Source organism: Myodes glareolus, chromosome 4 (genome assembly GCF_982192425.1).
Source record: "Myodes glareolus chromosome 4, mMyoGla1.1, whole genome shotgun sequence".
NCBI lineage: Eukaryota > Metazoa > Chordata > Mammalia > Rodentia > Cricetidae > Myodes > Myodes glareolus.
This window is the reverse complement of record NC_142029.1, coordinates 19775380-19796957: the sequence shown is the minus strand read 5'-3', so window position 1 is coordinate 19796957 and position 21578 is coordinate 19775380. Positions and strand designations below refer to the sequence as shown.

The 21578-nt window shown below is 50.3% G+C and overlaps 1 long non-coding RNA gene across 1 annotated transcript; it reads right to left on the bottom strand.

The window, feature by feature from the left end:
* Positions 1 to 17051: 17051 nt before the first annotated feature.
* Positions 17052 to 19781, bottom strand: LOC125393227 (uncharacterized). The gene is made up of 3 exons (XR_007229737.3): positions 19745 to 19781; positions 19415 to 19482; positions 17052 to 17842 (listed from the first exon to the last, which is right to left on the bottom strand). It is a non-coding gene; the product is annotated as an uncharacterized LOC125393227 (long non-coding RNA).
* Positions 19782 to 21578: the final 1797 nt, after the last annotated feature.

Below are 21578 nucleotides of genomic sequence, written 5' to 3'. Positions count from 1 at the left end.
ACTCTCCTGAAGTGGATCTCAGGAGATAGGTCGGCTTCACCTCTGACTCAGTGGCTGGTAAACTTGTCCCATGTCAGGGTCAGGGGCCGGAGGAGGACAGGAGCTTAGAGCAGCACCAGGAATGTGTCCCTGCCTCCACTTAGACACAGCTGGTAAGTCACCTCAAAAGGGACCCACTGGTGACACAATCACTTGCGTGTACGTTTGTGCAGACGGTGGCTGGCTCGACCCATGATGCTTTGTTCTCACACAGGAACACTTTCAGAGTGTAACTTGATCAACTCATCACTTAATTTCTGTACAAGAGCTTCTCCGTCCTTCCTGTTTTCCTCCCAGAGGGTTTAGCTCCTGGGGCTGGTGGGCATTCTGTCCCTGGCACGAGAGGAGTCTCTGTTGATGCCCCGAAAGATCGTTTCCAGCCAGGGACTCTGGGTCCTCTCTGATCTTTCTTGTCTACCTATACACAAGCAAGCAGCATCACAGGGACCTCCACATGTACACACACACACACACACACACACACACACACACACACACACACACACTTTCAAGTATGTATATACAGATACACACTCAAAAACAAATTTCAAAAACTAAAATTAAAACAACTACTATCCACGGGGGCGGGGGGAGCAGGTTTCGGGCCTCAAAGTTGTCCAAAGCTCTTAGGTCAGTTTCTGGGAAGTTGGGTTTAAGAACCACTGATGATCTTGTCCTGTCATTGAAAGGAAACTGAGACCCAGAGGAAAGAGCGGTGGCATATTAGAAGGCCAGAGCAAGGTAGTTTTAAACTAGGGTCTTTGTATCCAAACCTAATGCTCCAGCCCCAGCTGGTATAGGTGCAGGGCACAGGGGATTGCTACCTTGGTTCTATCCTCTAGAACAAATACAGGCCTCCCCACATCCTTGAACCAACCCTATCCTGAATACTTCTCCACATATCAGACACTGTGAAGGTAACTCTAGGCAAAAACAAAATCAAGGATCCAGCCTCCCTTGCAGGCCTGATTTTCCTCTCAGTGTGGGTCCGCTCTGCCCCAGAGGAAATGCAGGTTGGAGTTCACTGGCTTTCAGTAGCCATGTCCTGCTGCCTAGGTTCAAGAACTCTCATGGAATCGCCAACAACTGTGGGAGGAGAGTCCATCCCTGCTCAAGGCCAGAAATAGCCTCTCAGCCTTGTCATCTGATGCCCCGAGTTCTGGAAGGTGAAGAGCCAGGAGCCCAGGGCCAGACACCTTAGTTCTGGTCCCCAATTCTGACATCATGTCATTAGTGTGTGTGTGTGTGTGTGTGTGTGCGTGTGTGTGTGTGTGTATGTGTGTGTGCTTCTGTGACTGTGTCTAGGTATCTGTGTGTGTGTGTGTGCTTCTGTGACTGTGTCTAGGTATCTGTGTGTGCCTGTGTATCTTTGTGTATGTGTTTGTCTATGTGTGTATCTGTGTCTCTGTGTGTGCATTGGGTGGGCAGGGTGAACAAGGAATTTCATTCCCTAGTCCTCAGTTTATCATTCAGTAAATGGGTAGGGGCCAGTGAGATAGCTCAGCAAGTAGAGGCTACTTGCCGTCAAATTGGAAGACACAGACCCAACACACACAAACTCGCTCGCTCTCTCTCTCTCTCTTTCTCTCTCTCTCTTAAATAAAAAGAAATGTAATAAAAACTAAATAGGAAGGATAAGCTCAATCGGGGTTAATGTAACTTGTTTTATGAAGGCCAACACTCCCAGTACCACTTCACTGTGCTTCAACTGTGGAGCACGGGAACCCCTCAGCCTGAAAAAGCAACCAGGAAGCTGGGCCTCCTCAGCCACCCAGCCCTGCTCTCTAGCGAAGCTCCCTAGATTTCTCCAAGTCCTGCCACCATTCGGTCAATAAGGTCTCTTTGGTTCTGTTAGGTTCTCCAAGGATCTGAGGAGGGACAGAAGGAACATCATGGAGGGATGGGGTGATCATAAGAGGCCCTTTGGGAGAAATGAGGGTGTCCATGCAGAAGCATGCAGACTCTTCCACCAGAATAATCTGGGGGAAGAAATTGCATATCCTTTAGGCATAGCAGGTGACTGTAGAGTAAGTATCAGAAGAAATGAACAAAAAGGAGGGGTGTTGGGGCAGGTGGGAGCTGGCTATTGCTCAGGACACCTCTGAAAGATGTTTTCCTTTCTGGTCAGGTCACCCCCTGGCTAGTCTGCAACCTTGGCAAGAGATGGTCCACAGTCATCTAGATCTTTGAGATGGACATGGGATGAGGCCTGAAGAAGCCAAGCTTTGGGAGGCCGTGCAACAGGTCAGAATCAAGTATAGGGACCGCACACAGGCAGTCTGTACTTTTCCTCCGGCTGCTCAGCCCAGAGTGCCTGAGCACACCCTTTCTCCCCACACCCTTCTGCCCACTGGCCTGGAGAAACCACAGCGCCCTGGGGCAGCCCATTCATTCTCCCCTTAAAACACATCCTTGCCTCCAAGATGGCCTGTAATTACCCTAATTGCCCCCCTGGGAACATCAGGAGGGAGCCTGCTGTGTCCTCATGAGTCAGTTTCCCAAGCAGAAACCTCAGACAGAGCCACATGGCACAGCAGAGGTCTAGTCCCTGCTCCCACAGACCACTTCCTGCCTCTTCCTTTCCTGACACTGTCCGTCAGAGGTTCATGGATGTTGCAGGGCTTGCTCTCTGCCGCTCTATAGGTCTGGCAGGGGTAGGATTTGCCTGTCCAACCCGATGGACCACATGACAAAGAGGGGGAATGACTCTGGCTGTTAGGTCTCAGGCTCTGCCTGGAATTCATCCGTGATTCTCTAGGTCTGCCCACAGCTGTGAGAAGAAACTACTCACACTGAGTTGGCAGCCCCCATCCATCATACACACTCAGGGCTGGGCCTGGCTGTGACCTGTCCCCTGCTGTGGGGCCAGAGAGAGCACTGACCATAGTGACAGCCAAACCTGAGGCTGCATTCCAGCCTCCTCCTGGCCTTGCTGTGACCTGGATTGGGAGATTTCATCTCTTTAAGCCTCAAGTTCCCCATCTGGGACATGAGGAGCGTCATGCCATCTCCTTCCAGGTGTGTGGGGAGGAATGACTAAGCTAACACGCAAAAGCCGGAACAGCATCTGGCACTCGATTTGACAAGTGTGCTGTAACTGTGGTGACTGAGGAAAAGGCTGAGGGAAAACCCCGGAGTAGGAGTCAAGAGATTTTCTAGCCAGCTCTAATGCTGCCTCCTACTTGCTGTGTGACCGTAGGCCAGCCAGGTGGGTGGACAGCCTCTCTGGTTGTAAGTCTCTTCACGTTTAAACACAAGGCTGGAACAGATGGTTTCAAGATATACTTCATTGCCTCCCCTGTTTGACACTCTTAAATCAGGCTTGGAGGGAGGAACTGGAACCGTGGGAGAGATGTGATTGTGACCACTACCAGGACCTCATTTGTGACAGAGATACAGCAAAGCTAAAATGCCAGGCATGGAAGCTGGCTCCCAGAGGAGACCCAGGAGGTAGACCACCAGAGACACCATGCTGAGTCACGAGACTGGCTGCTGCAGGGGACTGGCAGGCTTCCTCCATTTGTTTAGTCTTCCCTGCTATGTGTTCCTTGTTCCCACCCAGAAGGTGGGCTCCAAAGAGTTTACTGCCTTTGAGGAGTGCTCCCTAGCAGGGGCAAGGATGAATGCTCCACACACACAGTCGCTAAGAGTGAACCGTAGTAACCACACATTATAACATTTATTTATGGTGTACCCCAGGTGATGCCCTACACTAAGCCCTTAATGAGAGTAATCTCAACTAATCCTCCTGACAGCCCAGAATGACATCACCACTGTAGCTCTGATTCCTTCTCTGCAGTGAGAAGAAACGCAGTGTTAGTGGGATTCTGCTCCCTGACTCCAGGCAGCCCCAGAATGGGGGTTCTGTGGAGGGGTGCCCTACAGGAGCCCTCTGGTCAGGGAAGAGCATTCTCTTTCTGTTGAAGGGGTGGGGTTGGTATCCCAGAAGTGAGTGGGACATTTGTTCCTATTTGCTGAGTATCGACTAGTCCTGCCTACTTCTCTCTCTTTCTCTCTCTCTCTCTCTCTCTCTCTCTCTCTCTCTCTCTCTCTCTGTGTGTGTGTGTGTGCGCGCGCCTTTGGCTTACCAGTGAGTATGCGTTGCGTGTAGAAGCCCTGGACAACTTCAGCTTGTCATTCCTCAGGTACTACCCACCTTGTTTTTAGAAATAATCTCTCACTAGGCTGGAACACCCCACGTAGGCTGTGCTGACTGCCTAGTCAGGCCCATGTATCTCATTCCTCTGCTTCCCCAATCCTGGGATTACAAGTGCATACCATCCACTATGCCCATATTTATTTTGACTTGGGTCCTGGGGAATCCAACCCAGGTTCTTATTCTTGCAAGGCTAGCACGTCCTGGTTAGCTTTCACCCCAGCCCAGGGTCACATACTTCTAAGGTATCAAGTGAGCCATTCCTCTTTGCCAACCTGCACGGTGAGTGCAGTGAGCTGTCTGTTGCGAGGGCTACAGAGGCAAAGGCTTTTCCAATGCGAGAGAAAGAAGGGTGAGGAAAAGGAATGGCTCTTTCGGATTCTCTCATGATCCAGAAAGAGCAGTCCGCCAGCACAGTTAGGACCTTCAGGCCTGAGAACAAAGGTTACAAGGTAGCAGCTCATGACTCGGGCCAGTAAGTTTTACAAAGAGGAGACCCAGAAGAACTTGGTGCTCTGCCTCCAGGGCCTCCCCTGACACCCAGTTCCCATGGAGGAGGCCTGTTAGTCATCTTTTGCCTCATACTCTGCAACTCAAGACACGTCAGCAGACCCTGGAGCCCCTAATCCCCCTACACCCAGAGAGGTGGGAGAGGCCAGGGGCCAGTCCTGGAATCCGTGGCCTCTGGGGAGACAGCAGACATTCTGTTCTCCTTCCCCAGATGAGCTGGGCAGAATACCAATGGGATTCAGTTTTTGACGACTTAGAATCAAGGCCAGAGAAAAGATTAAGTCTTTGTCTCCCAGGGCTTAAGATCCTTGGAAGAGCTGAGTTGGAAACGAAGCGACCCAGAGTTGGCAAACAGAAAATTAGTGGCAGATTAATTTCATTGTCTCACTGGGGAGCGGAATCCTGCACTTTAAGTATAGGATTAAAGGGAGATTAATTTCCTATTTTACCAGGCTGGAGAGAGGAGGCTGTGGGCTCCTTTGCACCTTTGGCGAGTGGTGGGGTCAGTTTTGGGGGTCAGGTCTCCCTAGAGTAACATGGCTGGGCAGGGTGAGATGTTGGATCCCAGGCCCTCTTGCCTGCCCCAGGAGCGGGGAGGGAACCACTAAAAGCCTCTCTGCGTAGTTCTTCATCCCTGCACAGCCTCACACGCCAATATGTGCCTTCTGGCCACGAGCCCTGCTGTTGATAATCTCCATGGGGGTAACCAAGCATCCCTGCCCTCCTTACAGTCCTTCAAGGAAACCTTGAACAGATCTATTAAGAATAACTGTAATAATTTCCCAGGTTTAAAGAAAAGGCTCTCGGGACATAAGAGGCAGGATTGGTAAAGAGACAAAGCCAACATTTGACCCCAGGCCACCTAGAAATCACGTGTCCTCTAAATGAAGCATGTCTGTGCTATACGGAGTGTTCGTCTAGGCTTTTTCAGGCCTCTGTCTCAGTGGGTCGTCCTGGAGTAACCCTTGCCCTGCCCATTGGTTCTACCCCACTGGAAGTACTTCGGAGCAAGCTTTGAAAGTGACCACTGGGCTTGATCAGTTGGGCTTGGCTACAGCTGCCACAGGTGGAAAGGCTGTGTGGCTAAGCTGTGAAGATCCTGCACCAAGAGGGAGCCGCCCACCCAGGCAGTCACACCCTTGGCTGGGGCTGGGCAGTACCCATGCCCTGGTTGTGGGAAGACCTACGGTGGAGCAGCGTAGGCCTAGCCAAACCTCAAATAGCAGGTTGTTCCAGCTGCCTGCTGGCCTTGTGGTTAGAAGGCCCATCCAGAGAAGGCTGGCATTCAAGAAGGAAGGACCAGGCTTGCCAGCCAGAAGAAGCCAAACCACAGCATGTGGGGGGCGGGGGCAGCAGAGTTGGATGAGTCACCCAGCCGGGGGGCGGGGGGGTAGGAATGAATGAGCTGGTTCAACTAAAACTTGTGTCTAGTTCGTTCTCAGGGATGGCAAACTGCCTCTGATTTACATGTCAATTCTTTACATATTCTGGATATTAATTCGCTGTTAGATGAATAACTGGCACGATTCCTCCCAACGCCGGAGGAGTCTCTTCCCTGTATTGGCTCCTCGGCCATGCAGAAGCCTCTTAACTTGATGTACTTGTTTGTTAGCTCTTGCGGGTGCTTCCTGAGCTCCTGGATCCTACTCAGGGAAGCCTCCCCAGTGCCAGCATTTTGACACGATTCCCCCATGTTTCCTCTGGCACTTGTAAATCTTAGGTCTCACAGTGAGGTCTCAGATCCACGTTCTGTGGATTTCTTTGTAAAGAGTGAAACACAGAGATTTAGTCTCATTCTTTGACCTGTGGACATCAAGTTTTCTCAGCACAATTTGCTGAAGAGGCTGTCTTTTCTCCAATGTGTGCTTCTGGTACCTTCATTTAGCTGGAGGTGGTTGCAGCTGCATGGGTTTATTTCTGGGTCCTCTAGTTCATTCTATTGGTCTGTATGTCTTTGTTCTAATGTTCTCACTGCCACGATGGTTTTGTGACTATGGTTCCATAGTATATTTTGAAGTCTGGAGTTGTGACACCTCCAGCAATGCCCCTTTTGTTCAGGATTGCTTTGACTATTCAGGATCTCTTGGTGCTTTCTTGTGAGCTCCTCATTGCTGCCTAATTCTGCAAAGAAATGTCACTGGTATTAATGGAGATTACATTGAATCTTTTACCACTTTTTAGTGTGTGGCTATTTTCACAATATTAATTCTCCCATCCATGAACATGGAGGTTTTCCCACCTTCTAGTGTCTTCTTTTGCTTCTTCCATCAATGCTTTGCTGTTTTCATTGCAGAAATCCATCACCTCCTTGGCTAAGCTCCTCCTTAGGCATCTTTGGGTGGAGCTGAATATTGCAAATTCCTGATTCTTTGTCAATGTGTCATTCTTAGCGCATAGAAAGGCTACTGATTTTTTAGGTTGACTGTATAGCCCACTACTTTGCTGAATTTGTCTTTTCTAGGATGTTTTTGTTGGAGTGTTTAGAATTTATTTTTCTAACGCAAGTAAGCAAACATGAAAAGAGCAAACAAAGCCATGAGAGAGGACTCAGAGCGCAGCGCAGCATGTACTGGCAGCTCTTGCAGCAGAGTCTTCTGGGTCCCAGCCCCCATGTGAGGCGGCTCACAATCACCTGGAGCTCCAGCATCAGGGGATCTGATGCCCTCCTCTGGTCTCCGCGGGCTCTGCCCTCATGTGCATATACCACCCCTGACAGGTACACTTACACACATGATCAAAAACAAGAGAAATCTTAAAATCAAACAAACAACTGGATCAATAAATGGACACCCAAACTGAATATACATTTCCAATATGAAAAAGCACAAATGGCCAATAATTATATGAGGAACAGTTTCAAATTCTTAACCATCCTTAACCATCAGGAACAGAGAAAGCAAACTGCATCAGGATTCCACCCACCCCAGTCAGTATGGCTATCATCATCAGAAAAACAGTGGCAATCACTGGTGAGGATGGGAGCAGGGAGTCTTTCTGCGTTGCTGATAGGATAGTCTAACCCTGGTGGGAATCAATATGGAGGTTCCTTAAAAACTGAAGATGGGCTTACTGCATGGTCTAACTTTACCATTCCTGGGTTACACTTGAAGGAACCAAAGTCAGCTATGGCAGAGATATCTGAACACCACATCTATCACAACACACTTCATGGGAGCCAAGTTATGGAATTAGTCTAGGTGCCCAATAACAGATGACTGGGTAAAGAAAATGTGTGGTGTGGTGTGGTGTGGTGTGTGTGTGTGTGTGTGTGTGTGTGTGTGTGTGGTGTTGTTTGGTTGTGAAGAACAAAATGATGCCTGCAGAAGATGGATGGGACCAGACAACATTTAGTTAAGCAAAATAAGGCAGGTCAAGGAAAATAATGTGTATTTTCTCACATAGAGATTAAATAAGATGTGAGAGTAGAAAAGGGGCCATCAAGGAAGAAAAAAGGGATCCGGGAAAGGAGAGTAAGGTAAGAGTGGCTTTTACAAGGTATACATGTGATCAGCACATATCACATACACGAAAGTCACATGATGAAATCCATCATTCTGTACAATCAATATACACTAATTTCAAAAGTTCTACACAGAAGAGAGAGAGCAAGGGGGGAGGAGGGAAGGTGGAGATGAGGGAGGGCGATAAAGAAGGAGGAAGAGGAGAAAGGGAGGTCCACATCTAGTGCCTTTCAGCTAAGTCTGGTTCCCAGAGAGCTCAAGGATGGCACTGGCACCGTGCTCTGCTCATAAAGGAAGAGCCCTGTGGTGGATTAACCATGCTGCTGCAGGGGCGACAAGGAAGCAACAGCGTGACTGGAGCTTATCAGGTACCCCCGTTAGCTCCACAATTTAAGATCGCCCCATCGGGGTTCCAGCTTCAGTCCCCGTTCCTCTGCTGTCTATTTTGCCTCTAGCCCTTCCTCCAAGTTGCACCCAGGCGCTGTGGCTGCCTAACCACAGCTTCCACTACAATATGCTGTTAAGTTATTCCGATCAGCCTTGGTTCCTGCTGCCTCCAGAGTTCTTCCATCCTTGCCCACCTGCTGAGTTCCGTCCCTCACTTAGCATCGCTTCCCCCAGCCCTCTTGACAGTCAGTAGCTTTGCCTTCTGCACGTTACGATCAGTAGAGCCAGCCCTGTCCAGCAATTCTGAGTTGGCACAGTCCCAAATTCATCAAGCGCTTCGTCCTGAGAACAGTCCACACTGTGCTCTGAAATGATCCCCACTGGACAGATAAGGGTCAGACATTGAACGATGCTGGGAGCTTGCTCCTCTTGCCCCGGCAAGCTGTGATGGGGCTGCGATCTGAAGCTGGCTTGCCTGGCCACAGTGCCTGCTTTATAATTGTCACTCTCTGCTCTGGTGACTGTCCTTACTACCTCACACAGTTAGTTGTAACCTTTTATTTGCACATTAATCTCTCTTTCCACACAGTTGCCTCCCGGATGCCAGGGGTGGTTTCTTTATCCCATTTCCTTCCCAGCTATCCCAGAGCCCCACAGAGCAGAAACTCTCTAAATGCTGGATGACCTGCCTGACACTGCATATGGGGAACGTTCCTATCTTGTTCCCTGCCGCCTGGAAGCCCCTCAACCCAGTGTGCCCTAAACTGGCACACAGCAGCACAGGGCCACATGAGGACACACATCTCTTCTTTTTCTTAATGTGTGTGTGTGTGTGTGTGTGTGTGCCTGTCTGTGAGCATAGGTGTGGAGCCTAAAGTCAACAGTGTGAGTTTTCCTCCGTCACTCCCTACCTTATTTTTTGAAGCAGAATCTCCCATTTGGACCCCGTGTTTCCCAATGTGGGCTAGTCTGTTATCCAGCTTGCTCTGGGTATCGTGTCTCCAGACCTTCCGACTTTTAGAATTACAGACTGGTCTCCATGCCCAGCTGGCACTGATGTGGGTTCAGATTGTTCTGGGGATCCAGAGTCTGGCCCTCGCTCTTGTGACATGAACAGCAGGCAGTTTAACGTCTGAGCCATTGCCCTGGTGATAAGAGATTTTCCTGTGAGTGCCTCACCTCCCTAGAGAGGTACCAGCCCCACAGTAGAGAGAACAAAGCGCACAGCCTGCCCGCTCATTCCCTTTTGTTCTTCTGCTCGAGTGCTGTTTGGGAGCACGTCTACCGTGTCGGGCACAGACAGGGTCCTGGGGGAGCATGTCCCCTCCTGAAGTGGAGTTACTCAAAGCAGGTTCTGAGGACATGCCACTACTAAAAACACATATTCCCTCGCCCACTCGCTCTCTCCAATCCTCCAGTCCGAGGCTTTGACAAGATATGTCTGACTTGAGGCTATCCACAGTCACAGAGACAGAAAATCCCACACTGGCATCTGAGCCATCATAAGAAACAGAAGGTCTGATGACGTGGGGGAAGGGAGCTTTGGGGGACGTCCTCTTTCTCTAACTGGTCCTCCTTCATGCTTTCAGCATCCCTTCCCCAGGGGATGCTCTCTATTCTCTCAGTCTGGGTTCACATCTCCCTCCACCAATCACGGACACGCTACAGCCTGGGTGTTTCTCTCCTGCCCCCTAGATGGTGAGCTCCTTAGCAGCAATGCCTCTTGGTTCTGTGTCTGGTCCACGACACACATTTGTTGAGTTTAATGAAGCATTCACCCATGCGGCACAGCTTCTCTTGAGAAATCAGGAGCCAATTCTCCATCTGCATGCCAGAGGGTCAGTCAAAGTGGGGTGAAGGCAACGAGGAGGAGTGACAAGTGGCCCTCAGCGCTAGATTTCCACTGTGCTGTGACTGTGCCTGGAACAGTCCCGAAGACCCGGATCACAGACTTGCCCTGACATGAATCACAGCCCCAAAGCCTGACTCAGACAATCCTGGAGCCTTCAACTAAAAGGAATCTCAGGACAACCAGTAGCCCGAGCTCCTGGGAGGAGGGGAGTGCCAGAGGGCACCGAGTGGGCAGCCTTTGTCTCTTTGAGGGTCGCTGCACCCTCATGTGGCTTTTCCGGGCTATGATGGAGAGCAGCTGCTAGCAGAGGAGTGGGCTGGCACAGCTGGCATGAGAATCTTGTCAGCACACAGCCTAGGGCCCACCTAGACAGAAAAGTGACAGACGTGCACACATGTGTGTGCATGCATGTGTGAGCGCATGCATGTGTGAGCGCGTGCATGTGCGTGCGCGTGCATGTGTGTGTGTGAATGTGTGTGTGTGAATGTGTGTGTGTGTGAAGTAGACATCCCAAGCTTCAAAGCCAGAGGCCAGCACGTTCCTGGTCTGTCCCTATCTCCCAGAAGCCATCATGATCACAGAAGGTCACACCCAGGCCTTCGTGCCTCAGGTACCAGTCTTGAGAGCTAGCTCCACAGCTGGATGCCTTTAGGCAAATTGCTTCACCTCTCTGAGTACCCGTTTCCCACCTGTGACATATGACAAGGGGCACATTTCATAGGATCACTGTGTAAATGAAGTGAAATGAGGAGCGCACTAAGTGCCGGGCCTGCGCTTAGCACGCGGTTAATGGCGATGTCTCACGTGAGCCCTTAGAAGCAGCGTGCCACCAAACTCAACAAGCCACTCTGCCACCAGTGGCTTCCAATTTTGTCTGATACCTTCTCCCTTGCCAAGAAAAGGTATAACCAAGCGCTGCTGCTCCGGAGAGAGGAACTCACTAGATGGCCACAGCTGTTTGTGCCATTAGTTTAAATTTTTATGAAATGAGGAAATTTCTTTCTACCACCTCCAAATTCCAGGGCTTAATGGACCTGGGAAGAAAATGCTTTCTACTGGTCTCGGGTGGGCATGTGGGCAGGAGGAGAGGCAGCCGGCCTAGGGCTGCCATTCCAGGCGCACTGAGGAAGTAGAAGGTGGTGGGGTTTTTTTGTTTTTTTTTTTTTGTTTTTTTTTTTTTTGCCTCAGAACACAGGTGGGGAAGAGAAAAGCTATTTGAAATTTCTTACAGTGGGACTCATTCTCATGGACTCCTAGGCCCTTTGGGACATCCAAATGCTCACAGACAAGGGTGCATACAGTTCTGGGAGGGGGGAGCACCCCCACTTCAAGGCACAAATAGAAATGTTTGTGGAGTGCCCAGGCACCAGCCTGCTATAAATATCCCCACAACTATCCACCCAGCTAAGGTCTCAGCCATTTGCATCCCACCTGGGACCTCCCAGACATGGCCACCTGGGTGGGGCTTCCATAACCCAACAGCCACCTGCACTGATTGCAGCAGCCGATCGACTGCGGGGATGGCCACCTGGCCATCCGCCCACTTCGCAGGACCCTCCCTTCCCTGGAGGACATCCTAGTTTGCTTTCTGTCACCATGATAAAAGACCATGCACGAAAGCAGCTTGGAGGAGAAACGGTTTGATCTTGCAGGTTAAAGTCTACCGTCAAGGGCAGGACACCTGGAGACCAGAACTGAAGCAGAAGTCTTTAAGGAGTGCTGCCTACTGGCTTGCTTCCCATGGCTTGCTCAGCCTGCTTTCCTATACACCCCAGGACCTCCTGCCCAGGAGTGGCCCAGCCCACAGGGTTGGACCCTCCCACATCAGTCATCAGTCTAGAAAATGTCCCATAGGCTCGTTTCTCTGAAGGAGGCAATTCCTCAACTGAGCCTCTCTTCCCAGGTGTCCCTAGTTTGTGCCAAGTTGACAGAAATTAACTAGCAGAGTGGCCTAAATCAAGTCATTGTGTCTCCAAGATGAACGTATGGAGTCTAGGGGTAGGGTGTGGGCGCGCGGGTGGAGAAGGAACCATCACTCAGGAGCGTGAGGCTTCTGCACATGAACAGACCAAAGTTACACAACTTCTTGGGGTCAGAAGGCACCTTGAGCCGCCGTTCTTTCCACAATAACAACCACTTCTCCAAATCATACTCATTTCCGGCTTTCTGTCATGTGTTTGCTTATAAAGATGGTTAGTCCAGAAGGAACAGCCGTGAAGGCTGAGAAGGCTTGATGGGGTCTTCCGCAGGCTAGGCCAAAGAGATCAGGGTAGACTTCTAAATCTTCCACCATATGCCTTTGCTTCTTCTCTGTGAGGGTGAGAAGCGTACAGATGAGGAAGCTGAAGAATCAAGGAGATTGGCGGACTTGAGTTGTCCGAGCTGTCTCCATCTCCCACCAGGTCAGCTAATGCATTTCGCAAGGCTAGGTGAGCTCCAGGTGAAAGTGAGTGGTGGCTGTCTCGATAAAATGCAGACTGTGATCTGAGGACCACGCCTGTTGGCCTCCATACACACGCGCCTGTGTACTTATACATGCACATGGATGGAAAAAGCCAAGGCACCAGTTCCCAAAAGTTCTCAGGGAGATTATTTTGTGTGCTCCCTCGCTACACAGATAAGTCACAGGGTTGTGGGTGGAGCCCTGAGCTGGGCAGCATCATGGCTAGGTGTCGCTGGCTCTGGCTTGGCTGCACACACTGCCTTCTCATGGTGCTCAGGGGGTGTATGAGGCGAGGCTGTAGACCAGAACTGCCTAACTGGGTCCCTGTCCCCCAGTGCCCTGGGAGTCTGAGGAGTCAGGGGACTGCATAGCCCAAGCAGGAACCCTACACCTGTACAGGGGCTTTTGTTCTGAGACTCAGATTTGGGAGGTCAAAATTAGTCCCAAAGTTTGTTTGCCAATCAGCTGCTTATGAATTTCTTACAGGAAGTCTACACCCTTGTCTGACAAGATGCCGGCCCCTTAACCTCCAGACTCAGCCATGTTGCCTTTCTAAACTTCACTGGGCCTTGGTTCCGAACACAAGATTCACACGTGGATGTGCTATCGCACCTTGTGACGCTCAGATGAAGACCCTTACCTGTAATAAATTGCAGTGTTTTGTTGTTTCATTTTATTTGAGACAGGGTCTCACTATGTTGCCTTGACGAGCCTGGAACTCCCTCTGTATAGCCAGCTTGGCTCGAGCTCACGGAGATCCACCATCCCTGTGTCTGCCTCCCAAGTGTTGGGCTTAAAGGCATGCATCACCACATCTGGCTGCATTGCTGTGTTTTTAATGTATATGGAAAAAATTGGCTCTTATAGATACATAATGATTTAATTATAGGAAACAAAGGCTGTTTTTTTCTTGCTGTCATTCCTCAGCAACTAAGTATCAAATTAGTATATTGTGGGGTTGTACTGTATTAGAATGGTTTCTTTCTTACCACATGCTTGTGTGTGTGTGAGGGCCCACACGCCACTTGGCTTATGTGTCAGTGAGAGGGCAGCTTATGGAATTGGTTCTCTCTTTCCATCATGGAGGTTCCAGAGGTCACACTCAGGTCACCAGCCTTCCAAAGCAAACGCTTTGAACTGCTAAGCCATCTTTCTGGCTCCAAATGACCGATTTTAAAAATCATTCACTTCATTTAAAAAATTTTTAAGTTGATTTTGGATTGACATCAGAATAATTTCTGATATGGCCTTAAGCATGCTTTTTTCCCCATCTTTTGTCTGTCTATTGACCTGAAGCAGATTCCTCAGTATTTATGGCCATAAAAATCAAACCGTCAGTCAACTCTGAAGAACACTGAAGTTGCTTAATACCCTGCAGCATCAAATATTCACCACCATCTACCTCTTTCTGTGAAGAAGATAAGCAAGTCCAGCCATCGCATTAGGAGGCAAAAGGTCTACGAGGTCCTTCCTGACTTAGGCGTTTATTCAGCCTGGACTAAAACTTCCTCCTCTTGGAAATGATAACAGAAAAGCAATCTGGTAAAAGTCATTTATACACATGTGCAGTTGACTAATAGTGTTATTGTGGAAGGAGAAGGGAGGAGACGAAGAGGGTGGTTTTTAGGTGTCTTGCTAACTTCAAATTACGGAGACAGATCTCAGTCAATCAGTCTGTGAGGTCTAACTGGGGGGCGGTGTGAGAAGGGGATGGCTGCTCTACATACCCTCACCTGGGAAAGAAGCTTGGGGACTCATTACCCTGAGGTTCATCCCAGCGTCACTGCATGAGATTCAGTCAGTAGAACTCCTGAGGCACACAAGTAGGCGCGAAGGGACATGCATGTTGGCACTTGCCACTTGGGAGTGAGCCAGTTAAGAGGACTCTCCAGAGCAGAGTTGTGCTGTTGCAAGAGAGTCGGTGCTATCCAGGAATTTCCTGGAAACACCCGACATGCATTGCAGAACTGGAGCCTCCATGTGGGGGACACTGGGTCCAGCCTTGGAAACACTTCTGCAGTATTCTAGGACTGCCCTGCCCAAAGTTCCGAAGTCTTCCACACTCCTCCCACAAACCAGTTCCAAAGGCCTTCGAACCAAATGGTCATCACAATGACCCCACTCCTGATACAAACTTTCTCTACCAGTTACTTTTCCCCTTGCCATGAGCAAATAAATACTTGGCAAGAATAATCTGGAGGAGAGTTTGTTTTGGTAGAGAGAGAGCCAGAGGGAGCAAGAGGAGGAGCAGGAGAAAGGACCAGTCACTGGCACCACTGGTACCCGAGGTGGAGCCCAACCTACTGTTTTAGTAAAGATCAACAATGGGAAAGGCAGATGTAAAAATTATGGGGCCATGCTACCTCTGCCTGCCTGGTGATGTGCCTTCAACCCTGAGAGAGGCTACGCCGAGTGGCAGGTAAGGGTGAGGGTGGCCCGCACCATCCCACCAAACATCTGAACTAGACACCTGTGCCTGGCAGAGCTTCTCCTCCAGAAGGATGGTTAGAGTGTTACATCCAGACTCAGGTCAGATGGATTAGCATTCCAAGCCAGTCATTCACTGCCAAAGTCCAGAGCGCTGGCCCTCCGTCATTCTCTGCTGTTGTGTGTATAATACAAAGGTGGCTATCTGTCCTCCCAGGCAGGGTCTGCTGCTAGGGGCTCTCCGTATGGGTAGCATGCGCACTGAACAGACTGAGCCTGCCTAGCAATCGCATGACCTCAGAGCTCCAGGAGACGGGGCTTGCAGTGAAAGGGCAGAGCACATGGCTTCTGAGATGGCACTGGCTGCCAGCTGCAGTGCATCCTCCGGCCAGAGTCCCATCTATTCAAACCTCACACGCCTGTGTACACATGCCTCCACACACGTGTGTCTGCCTGTACACAGGTTACCACTGCAGAGCACTGCTAGGCCAGGCAGGTGGTAGGTGTATGAATGCCCCGTGGTAGGTGCAGGGAAGGAGGATAGTATTCTTGGAGGCCCCTTCTCCACCCCTCCCTCCTTTCCTGGCCTGGTGCAGCGCCTGCCTCCTCAGCCTCAAGCATCAAAGATTCATCAAAGCTGAGACCCAGCAAAGCGTGTGCCTCACATCTTTAAACGTGTTTCTTCCCAATGAAAAATTCAGTGGAAAAGGCAGGAAATTGAAAGGAGTTCAAAAAGGAAGCAGGGAAGGAAGGGGGGCTGCAGAAAGGAAGTGGGGAGGGAAGAGGGGGATGCAGAAAGGAAGTGGGGGAGGGGGTGCAGAAAAGAAGCAGAGAGGGAAGGGATGACCACTTCTCTGAGTTATGGTTGCACTGAAGCCAGAGTTCATTTACCATGTGTCTGCCTCACTTGGGGCACAGGGCAGGTGCACAGTTGGGTTCTTCATACAGCCAGCCAGGCTGTGCAGTGTACAACTCTGTGGAATCCATTTCAAAACCACAAAGATGGCTCTGTGAAGGGAGCATGTTGGCTCCTGGGTGTGTAGGGTATGAGAGTCAAGAGGCATTAGTCTCAAACAACATTCTGAAGTCTCTATTTCTCATGTCCAAACTGGAGTTTTACTGCCTGCCCTTTCTATCTATTGGTAGCTAAAGAAATGTGTATGTGTGTGGAGACTGGGGAAGACTGAGAGAGACACACACATGGAGACAGACAGACAGAGACTGAGAGAGACACATACAAAGAGACAGAAAGAGATGGAGAGAGAGAGAGAGAGAGAGAGAGAGAGAGAGAGAGAGAGAGAGAGGAGTGAGACTGAGAAAGATATTGAGAGAGACCTGTGGGTTGTGGGGGTTGGAGCAGGGACCATTCTCAGCAGGAAACTGGGATATACCTACTAGAGAAGTAATAGAAATTTTCCAAACAATAGAAGATTAGCAGGCATTCAGGAGGCAAGCCACCTGGACATGAGCCACTGTAGTGAAGCTAAGGTGCCCAGGCCCTGATAAGAGTAAGCAGCCTCCTGGCCAAGGGCAATGTACGCCTTAGCCTGTAGAGGGAGCTGGCTCCAGGGGAATGGGGGCGGGGGAGAATAGACTCAGATGATGCCATGGAAAAGATCCTGGGGCCCCTCAGAGAAGGCTGTGTATCTGCAGGCGCTGTGAGGGCTCAGGAGCTTGCTCATCTCCACCCTCGATGGCTTGTCACCTACTATGAGTCACAGTTGCCCTCAAACCTCAGTTTCCTGATCTGTAAAATGAAGACACCAGACAGTCATCTAAAACTTCCTCTTCTGGTTCAGTTGATTCCAGCAGCTTGGTTCCGTTGGCCACGTGGGGGAAGGGCAGGAAGCTCCAATTGACAAGATCTAACCATGGCTTCCCCATTCTCCCAAAGGGCACCCCATCGTTACCCACAGCCCCTCTCATGTCAAACCAGTCTCTGGTTACAGTGTCCCATGGAGAGAGGACCCTTAAGCATATATGAGGAAGCTGTCGTGGGAGTGAGGCCCTATTTCTCTCCACGCTGGAGCAGAGACCTGCCTCCTCATTCAGCCTGTAGATGAGCTCACACCTAAGGTAAACCAAGAGTGCTCACATGCCTAGGGCTGGGCTCAGACCCACAGGCTGCATACCTCATCCAGTGTGTGTGCATGGGTGCTTGTGCGTGTGTGCGTGAGTGCGTGTGTGTGTATGTGTGTGTGTGTGTGTGTGTGTGCGTGTGCGTGCGTGTGTGTGTCTGTGTGTGTGACAGATGGAACCCAGTGATAAATTCCCACATCCTGGTCAGGCCTAGAGGCCCTGGGGCAGAAACCAGAACAGAACTTGCTTGTGAAACAGCAGGTTGACACCTAGGTAGAGCTGACAGGTGTCAGCTGCTATGCAATGCCTCCCCTCTGTGGGAAGCGTGCTGAGTGCTCAGCTCAGGTCTGGGACAGCACAGAGAAGTGGCTTGTGGCTTGGGCTTTGGGGTCACTGATGCGGTTGGCATTGTCAGCTCTGTCCTTTGTTAGCTTGATGATGTTAACCTTGGGTGGCTTTCTTATCCGCTGAGCCTCCATGTTTCCATCCTATAAGACAGAAATGACAGAACACAGACTCTTTGGGGGCATGACTGTAAAGGGTCCTAATAACCATTCAACAGATGGCAGCGCTTGTGGCTGAGACACCTTGGCAGTTTGTAGCCAGCCAACCAACTCGACTCCTTGAAGGTGAGTGGCTGGCCCTACCCAAAGTTTCAAGACTTGTTGGTTCCACAGTACCCTCTTCCTGCTTAGCTGGCTCCCTATCACCATCAGCACCACTCTGAGACTTGCGTGACTCCTACCTCTGTCCTGGCCCTAGGCACATGGCTCCTAAACATAACCACCACACCACAGCACTATGAAAAGGTGACCCCTGAAGGTGTGGGCTCTCTCTCTCTCTCTTTCTCTCTCTCTTTGTCTCTCTGTCTCTCTCTCTCTGTCTCTGTCTCTCTGTCTCTGTCTCTCTGTCTCTCTCTCTCTGTCTCTCTCTCTCTCTCTCTCTCTCTCTCTCACACACACACACACACACACACACACACACCAACCCAATTGTCACGCCTAGCATGTTTCTGTAAGCTTGTAGTTCCCCAAATGGAAAGAGAGATGAGCTTTCTCACAATGCATACAAGAAAGAAACTGCAAAGTAATATACTCAAAACATAGTCTTTTCATTTAAAAGAAAATTAAGGGGTTCTGGGAATACTCAGTCGGTAAAGGAAAGCACAAAGAACTGAGTCCAGTTGGGACCCACGTTTTAAAAAGCTGGGCACAGCAGTTGGCATGAACTTGTAATTCTAGCATTGGGGAAGTGGAAGTAGGCAGGCCTCTGGGGTGGATGACCAACCAGCTTAGCCTACTTGGTAAGTTCCAGGCGAGTGAGAGAACCTGCCTCGAAACACACGACAGACAACACCTGAGGGACAGCAGTCACTGCTGTCTTCTGACCTTTGACAGGTCCAGAGGAAACACCAATTCTCCAAACTCCGAAAGGCTGTCCAAATGTCCAGAAATGACCCTAGCCCAGCCCTGCTGTGGAAACCTTGCCCGTCTTTGTCCGTTGCTGTGTCTGGCGTGGGGCTCTACCTCCAGCAACATGAGCAAGTGCCCCAGCTTCCTCACTCCACCCAAGCATCCAAAAGTGACTCAAGCGCCTCCAGGCTCCAGATCAGCAGGGTCACCTTCCCTGTGGTGACCGCTTCCCGGCTGTCCCGGCAGTCATTTCCCACAGCAGCAGGGTAGCCGCTCTCTGCTGACACTGGGATTTCTCAGCCTCTCCAGGATATACAAACACAATCAATAGGAGAAAGACAGACAGCACTCACTTGTTTCCTGCCACCTCAGTTCCCCTGCTGTTGGTCCAGAACATCACTTCACATGGGTCTCCGACCATGTCCCTCTCAGTCTCAAAGCTATTGTCCACCCCCACCCCCTCTTCATGTCAAACCTGACACAAACCGACTTCAGCACCCGTCTCAGCGGCAAGGGCCTCGGTGCTTTAATGCTGTTTGACTGATGCTTAGGAATGATGCATGTACAGCATGCAGATTAATCTGCAACCGCTACTAGAACTCTCCCATCTTGGGGCTGAGAAGATGGCTTAGTCTGTGAAGTTCTTACCTGGCAAACACAATAACCAGCCCCAGTACTGCTGTGCAGAAACTTCTTCCGAGGAAAAACACTGCATCCTGAAGAAAGAGAAAGGTTGATTTGAGGTTTACGTTTCAATGCTGGAGTGAATCAGTCAGGGAAGCCAGGACAGGAGCTTGAGGCAGACACTGAAGCAGAGGCCATGGCTACACTGGCTTGCTCGCTCATGGCTTGCTCTGCCTGTTTTTTTATGCTACCCAAGACCACCACCTGCCCAGGGTTGGTAGCACCCCAGTGCTGTGAACCCTCCCACATCAATCGTTAATCAAGAAAATGCCCTCCTCAGAATCACCCACAGACCAGTCTAATGGAGTCATCTTCTCAACTGAGGTTCCTGTTATTCTATTGGGACACTTTAAGAACTAACCACGCCCACCCCAGCCACTTCTGACCCCACCTCCCCCCCTCGCCGCCATCTTCACTCTCGTGTGTGTGTGTGTGTGTGTGTGTGTGTGTGTGTTTCGTGTCGTATGTACGTGTGTCTTTGTTCTCTCTATGTTTGTCTATGTCTCCCTTTTTTTAAGTAATAAATGTCTAGCTTTATGTATAGCCTTATGTCCGTTTACTCTGCCATCCACCGCATCCAGCCACCTGACTCTGCCGCTCGCCCGGGAACCCTGACTCCCCCGGCCACATGGCGCTGCCACCCTGGAGATCTTGCAGGGACCCACAGCCACTAGCAGCTGCTCTGCGAGCTGCCCGGGACATCCCATCATCTTATTATTTTTAAAAAAAAAGAACAAAAGTTCCCTTTACCCAGATGACCCAGCTACCATGACCAACATGGCTGAGACCTGAACTTACTGGGGTCAGACCTCATCCCCTCTTTACCCATCCCCTCAGAGCTTCCTTGGATCCCACAACTAGCTTATGTCAAGTTGACAAAACACACCTGTCCTGTGTTTTACTCCACCTAGTTGGAGTATGAATTTCTTTTTTGTTTGTTTGGTTTTGCCTTGTTTGTTTTTGTTTTTTGTTTGTTTTTCAAGACATGGTTTCTTGGCATAGCCTCAGCTGTCCTGGAACTCACTCAGTAGACCAGGCTGACCTCAAACTCCCAGAGCTCTGCCTGCTTCTGCCTCCCGTGTGCTGGGGTTAAAGGTGTGCACCACCACAGTCAAGTATCCTTTTCATCACCGAGTATCCTGGGCTCTGAATCTACCCCCGACTCAGAGTGTAGCCCAGCTCACCGCAAAACCTCCTGCCTCCCACTTCAGATGTCCCTGCAGGCTTCCCGCTCCTCCCAGGACAGGAGGGAAAGCAGTGTGCCTGCCAGTCTTCACTGTCAACTCAATTAGACGGAGAGGTGCCGAAGAGGTCCGTAAAGCACACTTCTGGGTGTATCTGGAACGCCGTTCCTAGACACATTTGACCTAGTAAGTGAGAGGCACAGATTGAATGTGAGCAGCACTCTTCAATGGGCTGGCAGCCCAGGCGGAACAAAACCGGGAGGAGGAAGCCAAGCAAGGTCTATCCTTGCCTCCCGTCGCCGTGGGTATTGCACACCCTCACACGTAAATGTGGATATTCACACATGTATACCACACACACAAACACACACATATAAACTTTGGGAGCAATGATACAGGAACTAAGGCTTTAAACGTTTAAGTAATTTACCAATGATCACCATTTACTTGGCAAAGCCTGGCCTCCCTGGCTGGATTCTCTGACCTCTCTGACAGCATCATCATGGGAATAACTCGAGGGCTGACTATGACCTGGAATGACCCTGACCTCCTTCCCATGCTTCAGGAAACCAGTGGTTTCTTGACACATCCTGTGTCACATTTAAAAAGGTTCCCCCAGATTAGGGGCTGGTTTGAGTGAGTTGGTTTCCAGGGTCATGGCTGCCCTCCTGCGAGAATCTCCTGTGTGTGTCTCCAACTGCTCAGATTCTAGCCGGGCCTCAGAAACTTGAAGCACATAGTACAGCCTTCTTTGAGAGCAGCTCTGGGGCCTAGGGAGCAGTTTATTTGGCTTGGAATCCAGAAAGTCTGTACCCGGGGTCTATAGCCCAGAAACCCCTTCATCTCACTCAGACTTGCGTGGTGGAAATGTATGCACACTTTCCCAGACGACTATTGCATAGCACTATCCTCCCAGGCCAAGAACCGCTGTCTTCATGAGGTCA